Source organism: Solanum dulcamara, chromosome 2, assembly GCF_947179165.1.
Source record: "Solanum dulcamara chromosome 2, daSolDulc1.2, whole genome shotgun sequence".
NCBI lineage: Eukaryota > Viridiplantae > Streptophyta > Magnoliopsida > Solanales > Solanaceae > Solanum > Solanum dulcamara.
The window spans coordinates 44,370,528-44,382,787 of record NC_077238.1 but is presented as its reverse complement, the minus strand read 5'-3'; the positions used below and the strand labels follow the sequence as shown (position 1 = coordinate 44,382,787).

The 12,260-nt window shown below is 36.7% G+C and overlaps 1 long non-coding RNA gene across 1 annotated transcript; it reads right to left on the bottom strand.

Annotated features, from left to right (window-relative positions):
* Positions 1-8,845: 8,845 nt before the first annotated feature.
* On the bottom strand, positions 8,846-10,408 carry LOC129880540 (uncharacterized). The gene is made up of 2 exons (XR_008765426.1): positions 10,348-10,408; positions 8,846-9,122 (listed from the first exon to the last, which is right to left on the bottom strand). It is a non-coding gene; the product is annotated as an uncharacterized LOC129880540 (long non-coding RNA).
* Between the last annotated feature and the right edge of the window lie 1,852 nt (positions 10,409-12,260).

The following is a 12,260-nucleotide window of genomic DNA, read 5'->3' as shown; positions in this document are numbered from 1 at the left end:
CAAAAGTAATTTATAAAACTAATAAATATAAACAAAAAAGAAAGTAAATAAAATATTTGATTAATGCAGCTCCTGCAAAACTATCTTGTTCTTTCCACAATAATCATCTACGAAAGAAGTAATTAACCCTAAAAAGATCAAAATGATGAAAACTCTATTCTAGTAATAATTTGTAACTACCAAAAAATAATGTGTAACCCTAAAAATATCATCTTAATAATTTATTTATAATAGTAGAGTCAAAATCCTAATACTAGATGAGTTCTTCTTGGACTTGATCAGCAGCGCAAGACCCATCATAGGGACTAGGGGTCTAGATTATGGGCTCAATCTCACCATTCTGCTATCATGATCCGAGACTACCCCCTAATCGCGACACGGTTCTTAGAACCATACATGGCCCCAAGCTAACCTCATTGCATGGAATAATACTAAGATTTACATTCAACAACTGAAAAGCAAAAGTAAATAATGAACAGTCTAAAGAGTTTCATATCATAATAAGGAAAATTTGAAGACATGTCCCTAGCTAACTCCAAAATCTAAAAATTGAAGTAAAATATGAATGAACATAACAAATAATAAATTGTATGTCCTTGAACCATGAGGATTCACCAACTAAGTTCTCGAGTTAGATTTGAAATGGCACTAAACACGAGGTGGATAAGGAGCTTCAGAACCTATATTATAAAATAATATATACTAAAAAGTATGCGGTCAGTTCTTGGAATATACTGAGTATGAAAAAATGCATAAATATGATATAATAACATGATAAGTTCGAAAATATAATAATTTAATGACTAAGTAAACATAACATGAGACTGATGATCTGATTCTGAAAACATAGTATAAGGTCATGCAATATTCTTAAAAAACATATATAAGTGTAAGAGGTACCATTAACTGACATATAACCATATGAGCTACAACATGGAATATGGATTATTGCCCCCACCAAAAGGGCCAAATATGCTTGCCAAGCCCTAAAGGCATGAGTCATAAACTAATATAGATCCTAAGCTAATGTCCAATTGGAACAACCCTATGGTGGCATGTAGTCCTAGGACAAACCGATTGATACTAAAGGTATCTTGCTTGTACTAACCTTGTGATCCTTAATCCCTAGGTCCACTCGGTGCTAAGTAAACTTCCAACAAAAAACATGCATCATCTTAGGAAACAGTAAGAGTCTGATAATACTGAATCATTCATGAAAAAATCTAATAACCATAAGAGTTGCTTCTTGAAATCATGATACATAACATAATTTGAGAGACACTTTATCTGAAAGCATCTAAACCATGACACTCTTATAAAGTGATTGATACTTTATATGAAAGAATCATTATTAATGAAAATCTGAGTTCATAAAGCTTGCATAGCATAATTATTTTTCATGAAATTCTTGCATGGCATGGGTGTTGACACTCAATTTTGACCACCCACAATGTAAATTAGTTATCGAACTTTTTAAATTTTAAACAATTGTAAATAATTACTTTAGTAACATACTAAAATATTAAATATAATAAATTCAATATTTTTATAAAAATACATTGAGAAATTGACTATATATATAATTAATAAGGATACAATTAAGTGACAATTACCTCTTGATTTTTTTAAATTGAATAAGTTGGTATAAATAATTATTTTTAATATATGAAAAATTAAAATAAATAGAAGGAATACATGTAAATTAGTTCACAGTTGTCCATTTCACACTCTATACAATATAGATTTGAATTAAAAGTAAATAGGAGATATAATTTGAAACTTTCTAGAAAGTATAAATAAAATAATTAAAACTTTTATTTAAGTCTCAATCTGACACTACAAAATATGATGCATGACAGCTATATATGTTTCTCCCATTTGAGTGCTAATATAAATATAAATAATATATTAATAAAAAGAACAAATCTAAATAAAGTAGATACGTGCCACCATTACCTAATTGAAAATGACTAATATATACATTATGCCCATCATTTACTCAATTATCCATACCTACAATTTGCTATACCCCTAACCTATCTCACTCATTCCCACGTGTTCCAACACCAATTCCTATACTTTCCAGCAACCAACCATCACGTGCCTTTTTTAAAATTAAACCCATCATCTTTGTCTTCCAATATATATATATATATATATATATATATATATATATATATATAACATGGTACACACTACCTAATCACCCATTTTCCACTTAAAATAATACTTATAACATACTACTACACGTCAATTTTTCAATAATTATTTTGAATTCTCCCACTTTTTAGTTCCAACAACATGCCTACAACTTGACACCGTACACATGGCAATAAAAAAAATAAAAAAAATCCACTCAATAAATATTGGGATGACTATAAATGCGGAGGGAGGAGAACAGCAACATTTTGAGGGTGGATTTCACTGGAAAAGCAAGAAAAATCTCCCGAATTTATAGAACTTTTATTTTTCTAGAGTCGAAAGGATTTTAAATCTAAAGTTTTTCTGTTCGTATTAATACTCTACGATAAAGTTCTATTCATAGTGAAAGGATAAGCTTTCATCTCTCGTCTCAGTTCCTGCTCCAAAAGAGGTAACCCCTTTGCTCTCTTTATGGCAGTGTTTTTCTTCTTCTTTTCCTTTTCTCGTTTGGCATGATATTTTTGATTTTGTGAAGCTCTTAGCTATGTGATTATGTTGATGTTGTTCGTTGTCAACTTCCGGGTTTAGTTCAACATTATGTTTTAGTTCTACTTTTCTGCAATTGAAGTTGACCTTTGTGTTAATAAAGTTATTGTTTTTTTTGATGTTGAAGTGTAATTTATCGATTATGATTTATTTGATTTTTTTCGATTTCTCATCTTTTGACGATATGCATCTTTTGAATATCACTGTAGTAGTCCATAAATTTAGAGGATATCTTAATCAAAATATATAAACTATCAGTCTTCCCTTTTTTTTTATTCTTCCTACTTCTAATTTCTTTCTAAGTTGAAGAAGTAATAGTCAAATATATCATTTTTTAGATTATTTAAAAATATTGTAAAGATTGGGATGATAACTATTTAAGGACCCATTTACTGTGAATCGTTTGATAGCTAATTTGTGATTGTTTGTTAGTTATTGTAATGTTCAACTTACTGAATGATTTACTATTTATAATGAAATTGAACTTGGCTTGAAATATGGTATCTGATAATGTTAGCTCTGTGTTTGAACCATTTTATTATTACATAGTGTTAATACTTCTCTCATGTGATTAATTTAATGCCAAACATGTTTATGGTATCTTAGTGCTCCTACTTCTTGTAGTGTAAATGTAATAGTATGGTCTATTTTCATTATTATATTCCAAATAGTTGTTGATCGAAACACCCAGTTGGTTTCATTAATTAATTGGATTTATAATAATCAAGTATCATTTATATTTTACTATATTCGAATATATTGAGTGGTTTAGTGATTTTTCATTCTCTTAAAATGTGTTAGAATAATTCTATACCATGTTACTTAACAAATGTGATTTTATTTTGTTACATGCGATGTCATCCGAGTCCTTGTGGACTTTCTATGCATTCTTGGGATTAGCCACGGAGGTTAAATTTTTATCATCAAGTCAACCTCGTAAACGAAAGTCGGTGAATAGGTTTTCGTAGCTGGTTTGCGGGTGTCGGAGCAATAAAATGGACTGATATACAGTCTGTACGCTTAGACTAAGTTGTTGGGCCACCTGTATTTTGGGTCTTTGGCCCAATTCTCTTTGTATACGGCTGCTTTATATTAGTGTATATTTTAAAATTTCCCCTTTGTATTTCCTATATATCAAGAAGATCATACCTCCAACAAGGCATCCCAATATTTATGTGTTCGACCACAAAGATGAAAAAGTCCCAAATGCGGGGAATATATTGAGAGAATAAAATAATCCCCTAAAATTGGTTAAAGGTACTCTTGCCGAAGATCGATTCAATGCTGAATAGGTGGAAGGATGCATAAGGTGGCTAAGCAACAATGTTAAAGGTCTTTCATTTTTAGTTCCAAACATTTATTGTAGTATTAAAGATAAAGAGTCAAAAGGAAAGATAGAATTGGAACAAGTCAAGAATGAAGAACGGGGAACAAAAAATAAGAGGAGCACACACATACTATAGAAACCCATCAATACACTATAGAAAGCCTAACCTAAGAATTGTCAGACTTGAGGGGCAATCTGAGAGATTTGGATACTTGGATGGAAGTGCATAAAGAGAACACAAGGTCTCAAACTTGGGAGGAGAAGGGGTGTTGTATGATGGTTATTGGTTAATGGCTCAATATACCCTCCGTCAAGCCATGGGTCAAACAAAGAAGAGTTGAGGGGAAGAAAGACCATCAGGAGTATCCTGGTAGTTTCGACCCTGCGTGGGTTTCATTCCATGTATTTTCAGTTATATGCCCCTGAGTGGGTTTTCCTTTACGTATTTTATTTTGATGCACTTTTCTAAAATAACCCCTGTGTGGGCATCTTTTGCTTTTTAAATTTCTCTTAAAACCCTAGGTTTCATTTCATTTTTTTCCCTCTTGGAAGGAAGTCTATATTATTTATGCAGAATTATCTTGGGGGTAATGGAATAGTTTAAATGTTCACATACATCTTTCAAATCCGCTAGGCCTATCCTTTGGCATAAAAGGGCAACCTATTTATTTAGGACACGCAATAATTGTTTATGTGTCTTATGTATTTATTTGTCTTATTATATGTGATATTTTGCATTACATGTTATGAACAAAGAATAACATATTTGTGGTTGAGTTGTTTTTCTCTTAGCTAGGTATTTAGAATTGATCTATGTTGATAAACTGGTCAAGCACCCTTATTTCAAGAGATCAAAAGCTTCCAACAATTCCTTCCCCGATCAAAATCTGTTAGTAGGGAAAAGAAAAATGACTGGCAGTGATGAGAACACTTGTTTGACAGAGATTATCGTAACATACCCTATCGCCGCTGAACAAAATAAGTTAATTGCATTGTCGGTGCAATAAATGATCTAGATGAGAGTTGAGATACAAAAACAATTGAGAATTGTCAAATCTGGCTATTGCTGCCAACATGCCAGTTCTAGGTGAGGGAAGGCCTCCATTCCATTTCCCTTCTCCAAATTCAAGTACCGAATACGTTCAAAACCTATTCTTAAACCCCGCTCAAAATACCTTCATTATTGACCTCACTACCTCAAATCCTCATCATGCTTCCACTTCCTTCCAAACACCACCTCACCCTTAAAATATTGACCCTCCAACCTTCCCCCCCACATCACAAAATACCAACCCTCAAGCTTGTCCTCCTCCACAAAGCCAAAATGTTAATAATCCACAAACCTTTCCCCATCATCAAAATCAGCATACTAACCGTCAGACATTTTCCCAAAATTACCAAGCTCCTCAAAACACACAAAATCCCTCATTTACCCCTCCCTTGCCTCAAAAGACAACTTTCCAAATCCCAATCCCAAATGAACCATACGCCAATGGTTCCGAACTTGATCACTATGAGGAACAAGAAAGAGAGTGGAGGGAGAAGAAAGAGACAACCAAATGGAATATGAAAGAGGAGATCATGAAAGCTATGAAGGAGTTTCATTACATTTCGGATATTGCAAGATTAAATTATAAAAATTTATGTATCCACCCGAATTTGGACCTTCCCAAGGGGTTCAAAGTGCCAAAATTTGATACTTTCGGCGGAATCGGAAATCCTTTGGCTCATCTGAGAGAGTATTGTGATCAACTGGTAGGAGTTGTGAATAACAAATCTTCGCTAATGAGACTCTTTAGCCGAATTTTAAGTGGAGAGACCTTGGAATGGTTCAGAACCCAAGAAATAAAATAGTGGTGTAGTTGGAATACTCTTGCCAAAGATTTTATCAAGAGGTTTGTGTACAACGTGGAGATTGTTCCCGATTGATATTCTTTGGAGAAAATCAAGCAGAAATCAATTGAAAGTTATCGTGAGTATGAATACAAATGGAGGAAAGAGGCCGTTAGAGTTCGATCTCCCATGACAGAGAAAGAGATTGTCGAAGTATTTGTATGCATGCAGGAGCCCAAATATTATGAGAGATTAATGTTGCCCGTTGGAGCAAAATTTACCAAGATAGTCAAGGTAGGTGAGACTATCGAGGATGGGCTCTAGACTGGAAAGGTAGCCCATGTAACCTCCTCTACCGGGTCTTTGGGACTGTTAAAGAAGAAAAGAGAAGATGTATCTGCCATCGTCTATACACTAGAAGGGAAGAGATTCACCAACAGCAACCCGAGGAAGTCTGCGCCTTTCAAGGCCCATCCGTGAGCTCTACAAAGTTCATACCAAGTTTACTATACCCAACCAAATTACTAAACCCCACCTTCTAGTTACCAAACTCTACCCCCAAATTACAAAGACTCACCTCAAAGTTATCAAACTCCACCTTCTAAATACACAGCTCCACAATACCAAAGTACCCTGCCAAACTACCAGACTCCACAACCAAATTACCAAACCTAACCATATCCAAGATTTCAAACTCCCGCACCTTCCCACCAAAATCATTTGAGTTATCGTCATGTGCCCCTACCCCCGTAAAATAACTACAACTTTTCTCAACCCAATTTTGAAAATAAGCCCACTAGGACTTTTACTCATCTGGTGGAAGGTCAGACTTAGTTGTTTAAAAGATTAAGAGATGCAGGCATTGTTCATCCCATTACACCTAAACCAGATGATACAATCTCTCAGTTCTTCAGAGTTGATAGAACATGTGCTTATCATTCCAACAATATCGGGCATGACATCAAAACTTGTATCAATTTGATGCATAAGAATCAGGATTTGATTGATCGTAAGGTCGTCACTCTCCAAACTGCCGCTCCTAATATCAATAGTAATCCTTTGCCGAATCGTGACAGGGTTGATATCAATATAGTTAAGATGGAAGAGGATTGGTATTTAGCAAAGGCTATAGTCCCAGCCTATCCTAACAGTCTCGAAAAAGACGTGGCTTTTCTGAGCATAGATGAGAAACCAGAATTTGTGATTTGACACCTCAAAAGGTTATTGCTTTGGTACCAAGAGAAATCCCTAATCGGAAAAAGTTTGTAATAGAAACTATAGCAATTCAGGGAATGAAAAGGTCTGGTAGGTGTTATACCCCAAAAGAACTGGCTCAAGGATGGCATAAGAGAGACAAACAAAAGAGACCAATCAGTGAAGCTGAGACTGGAGAGTTTTGGCAGAAGATGCAGCCAAAAGAGTATTCTATAGTAAAACATCTAGAGAAAGTACCTGCCCAAATCTTAGTGTGGGCATTATTGATGAGCTAACACTAGCATGTACATGCTTTGATGAAAGCTTTTGATGACACTTATGTACCTATGGGTACAAATGGAGATAATCTGGCTGCTATGGTGAGTCAAGTCATTCAAGGACACTACATCAGTTTTACCGATGAAGAGTTGTTTTTTAAAGGTCTGGTGCATAACAACGCTCTTCATATCACTATTAAGTGTCGGGATAAGATCATGAATCATGTATTGATCGATGATAGATTAGGTCTTAATATTTGTCCTTTGTCGACTCTCAAACAGTTAAACTTTGATTTGAGAAAAGTTCGACAGAACCAAGTTAATGGTAGAGCTTTCGATGGGAGTCAAAGAGATATATTAGGAGCTATGAACTTGGGTATCCAGGTAGGTCCCACTGACTTCGTTGTAGAGTTCTAGGTGATGGACATCACCAACAGCTATAACCTACTATTAGGAAGACCATAGATCCACATGACTGGAGCCATGCCCTCTACTCTCCATCATATAATAAAGTTTGTGAAGGATAATCGTGAGGTGGTTCTTTATGGTGAAGGAGGTTATTCAAATGGTTGCACGCCAATTTTTGATGATATTACTAGAGGTACTGACTTCTACATAGTGGATTTGGTAAATGCCACTAGCGATGATTTGGCTCCATAACCTCCTATGCCTTATATTTATAAAATGATAGCCATTGTTATGCTTTGAAGCGGTTTTGAGCCAAGTTTTGGATTGGGAAAGTACTTTCAAGGAATCGTTGAGCCTATTCAAATTCTCGATAGAGAATTGAAGTATGGTTTGGGATATGTCTCCACGGAAGACGATGAGACAAATATGACAAGCAGGATTGTTGATTAGTTGTTGGTAAGGCCAATACCTCACTTGTATCTGTCATATCTAGTGTGGGAACATGTCAACAATAGCGATCTTGAGGAAGGAATCTTGGATCTTTTTTAGGAAGTTGACACAATCTTAGAGGAAGAAACAAGGCTATCGAGAATTTATGATGCTGAGCCAGAGGCAGCAATTATCAAATTGGACATCTATGCCGCTCCTAGTGCCCTGATTGTCTTGGTAGATAAAGACATATTATATATTTTCTTTTAAATCAGTGGTAGTCTGGAGGAGTTCTGAGACCCACCCTTTATGTTATTTCTGTCTAGTTATGCTTTAAATTCCCCTTTTGATATTTGAGAAAAGGAAGATTAACCCAAAGTCATGGCCAAAGTTTATATTTCTTTTGGTTTAAATGAGGACCTCCTCTATTGCGAAAATTTACTCATTATTTTCTTACCGGTCTATATTTTACTTATCTGACTTTGTTTGCTTATGATTTTAGTAAAAATAACATAAAACCTGCCAATATCATGTCATGTTACTGTCACGACCCAATTTCGTAGGTCATGATGGCACCTACTATAACCCTCTAGTAGGTAAGCCAACCTGTTAACCCGGAACTTCAAGTAATGTGTTTGAAGGCAAAAACTATATAAGAGCATTGAAATATAAAAGTAAACAGAATGAATAAGCGGAAGTAAACCAAAACATGTTTTAAACAACTAAAGATCCCTCCCAGAACCTGGAAGTCACAAGTACAAAGCTGCTACAAAATAAAATACGAGTACAAGTCCCGAAAGTGGACCAAAAAGATATAAAACAACTGGCTAGTCTCAGAAGGCAAAAGACGGGCCATCCATGCTGAAGGAGACAAGAATGATCTAAAAACGCCAAGTACTCACCCTAGTCTCCGAAGTTGACTGCAACAGGCTCGATTTATCCACGGCGATAGCTGGTGCTCGGTCCTGCATCACGAAAGTAGATGCAGAGTGTAGTATGAGTACCAAGACAACAGGTACCCAGTAGGCATCATAGGCCGACTGAGCAGAAAAGGTAAAAACAATATGAAAAAGAAGAATAGCCTAAATAGGAGTCAACATAAGCATCAAAAGGAAAAAAAATACTACCTATGAAAACTACAGCTAACTATACCCAACTGAGCCCCCCATAAGCCCAACCGGGACACTCGTGCGCAAGTTAAATAAAAACTCGGACGAACCCCCATAAGCCCGCCGAGTACACAGAATAGCTACAACTACCAAGGCTAGGAACCAAGAATCTGCGATGTTAGGAGCCGAAGTATTATATCATTTCCAAACCCAGAATCTCTAAGAGTCAATCGATCTAGTGGTGACTTAGGGGTCGAGGCTGGGACTGGGACCCAGAGGCTCACCCGAATATTCAAAGTGGTCAAGGCCAGGACTGGGTACCCGGATGCTTGCCATAATATATAAGTACGGTCGAGGCCGGGACTGGGTACCCGGATGCTCGTCGTAACACATCGATATGATCGAGGCCAGGACTGGATACCAAGATGCTCGTCATACTACCAAGTCGACGGAGGCCGGGGCTGGGTACCCGGATGCTCCTCGATAATTCAGAATGGAGGCCGGTACTGGGTACCCGGATACTCACAGATATTTTATCTTATGGTGCCGAATATTCTCCTTTCCAACTAAACAATAATAGTACCGAGAATCTCCTTTCCAATGAGTCAACCAATATGCCGCCAAAACTAAAACCGGAGCCAAAGTCAACGATCACGAAATCTAGTGCTGCCGACGCCTCACAAAAGTCATGATTATATCGAGTTATGGATGATGGTATTTTTAAGAGCAAGAGTAACGCCTAGCTAAGGCCAAACTACTAGGCACTAGCCCGCTACACCATTCTACAAGGATCTAAGTCTACCGGAGCGACGCCGGGACATCTAAAGCAAGTTTACATCCTATACTAAGGCCAACATACCCCACTGTATCAATAACATGCTCATTCAACTCTACTTATAAAACTTAACAAATAACGACAAGATACACATGCTTCTAAATATCCGAAAACCCGATAATAAGCCTAAAGCATAATTTCTAACGCCTAAGATATACAATCAAACTACCCAACCCAAATTCCAACTATTTCAACATGCTTTCACACATTTCGGCTCAATCTAAAGAAAGGTAAACCGTAGCCTACCTGTAGGCCAAACACGCGGGCTCCAAATCACTGTGCTGGAGCTTTTCCCTTTCGAATGGCCTCGGAACGCTGCCAAGCTGTCAAAAATAGAACCACAACGTCGATACGGTCGTTTAGACACTAATTTCATAATTTTTGGAAATGGACCAATTTTGGGGTCGAAAACGGGAATTGTGGGGCCCACATACGAAATTCCAGATTTGACCCCCAAAACAGGTTCTACACGTCACCCCAAGCACACAAATCAGATTTATAACATAATTCGGGGTGGGAAATTACGTAAGACGATCAAAAATCAATTCCCACATTTTTAAACTAAGAAAACGATATAAGGCAGCCTCCTTACACGTCGATTTCTCAAAAACGAAATACTGTCAATCAAAACAAATTATACCATGACGTTCCTTGCGAAAAACCCCACAATCTAGCCTCAAGAATCACTCAAAACGGAGTTATATTGACCAAGATACACTCTTTCAATTTTCAACAAAATTTCATTCCGAAAATGACTAAATCTGCTGCTTAAAATCAATTTATTACCTCGAACGACGTGCCAAAAATAGATTCTGAAACTTCCACGATGTTCTCCTTAAATTTCCACGCAAGATAGCCTCTGGAATCACCCAAATCGGATTTATATTGGTCAATATATAACTTGTCAAAGTTCTTCAAAAATCCATTCCGAAAATGGATACTGCTGCAAATAAAATCACGATTTTTACCAGAATCGAATACTCCAAATCAGTTTTCAGTTTCTCCAATGCATTCTCCACGAAAAACCTCACAATTTTGCCTTTTGAATCACCCAATTTGGAGCTCTAGAACTCAAGAAATGAGGGTTCAAAGTTGAGGAGAAAATCTGAAAATTTTCTGCACTGTTGCTGCAGATTTTCTGGTTTAGCCACAATTTAAAGTCTCCGAACGAACCTTCGGAATTCGTTCGGAATCAGATAAAAATAAACCAAATATGCTACCCCACTAAATTCGACATTCCAGACTCAATGGCGCATTCAGAATTTCCATACGAGATCATTTTAATAAAAAGTGGGCCCCACACCCAAAAGTCATTTTCCACAACGGGTCTCGATATTAGCTCGGGAGCCTCGGGAAGCGAACGAAAGGTCGTTCCTGACCAAAATTGACATTCCGGAACTAACCGCACTGTCAGAATTTTTATTCGAGCGCATTTTCCAAGAATGTTGACCAAAGTCAACTATAGGCTAAGTTTCAAAGTCAAAAGCGCCAAATAGCCCCAAACTCGTATCAATTGACTCGATAGTCATTCCAACAGTGCTACTAGCCTAATTTGGTCATTCCGGAGCTGATGGAACCATCAGAATTTGAATTCGAGATTTCGTTAGCCCAAAACTCAAAAAGTCGCAACTAAACTAACTTAGGCCTTTAAAATACCAAAATGGACTCGGGACCTCTAAAAATTCAACCAATACTTATTCTAGACCAAAAACCATCTCCTGAATCCAACGGAGTTGTCGGAATTCCATTCCGAGCATCGGAACTCCAAAAGTTGACCAAAGTCAAACCTTGGCTTAAAGTTCCTCAAATTCTCAACTCAAGGCCTCAAATCTTCGTTACAGCTCCAAAACTGATTCCGTAAAGTCTCCTAAGCCTATTTCAACATTTCAGAGCTGCTGGAATCGACGGAATTCCATTCTGAAACCCGTAGCTCCAATTGACCCCAAATACCACTTTTTAACACTTAAAGCTTATGAAACTCAAAATTTTCAAGAACTTAACTTTTCATAGGATTTTCTAAAAATCAACACCTGGTAACAATTAGAAATGACTCGGGGCATCTAAAGAGAGGGGTAAAATGGTCATTTTACAAAAATTTCAAAAAATGACCTTGAGGGTCATTACAATATCCACTACTAAAAGAACTTTCGTCCGCGAAA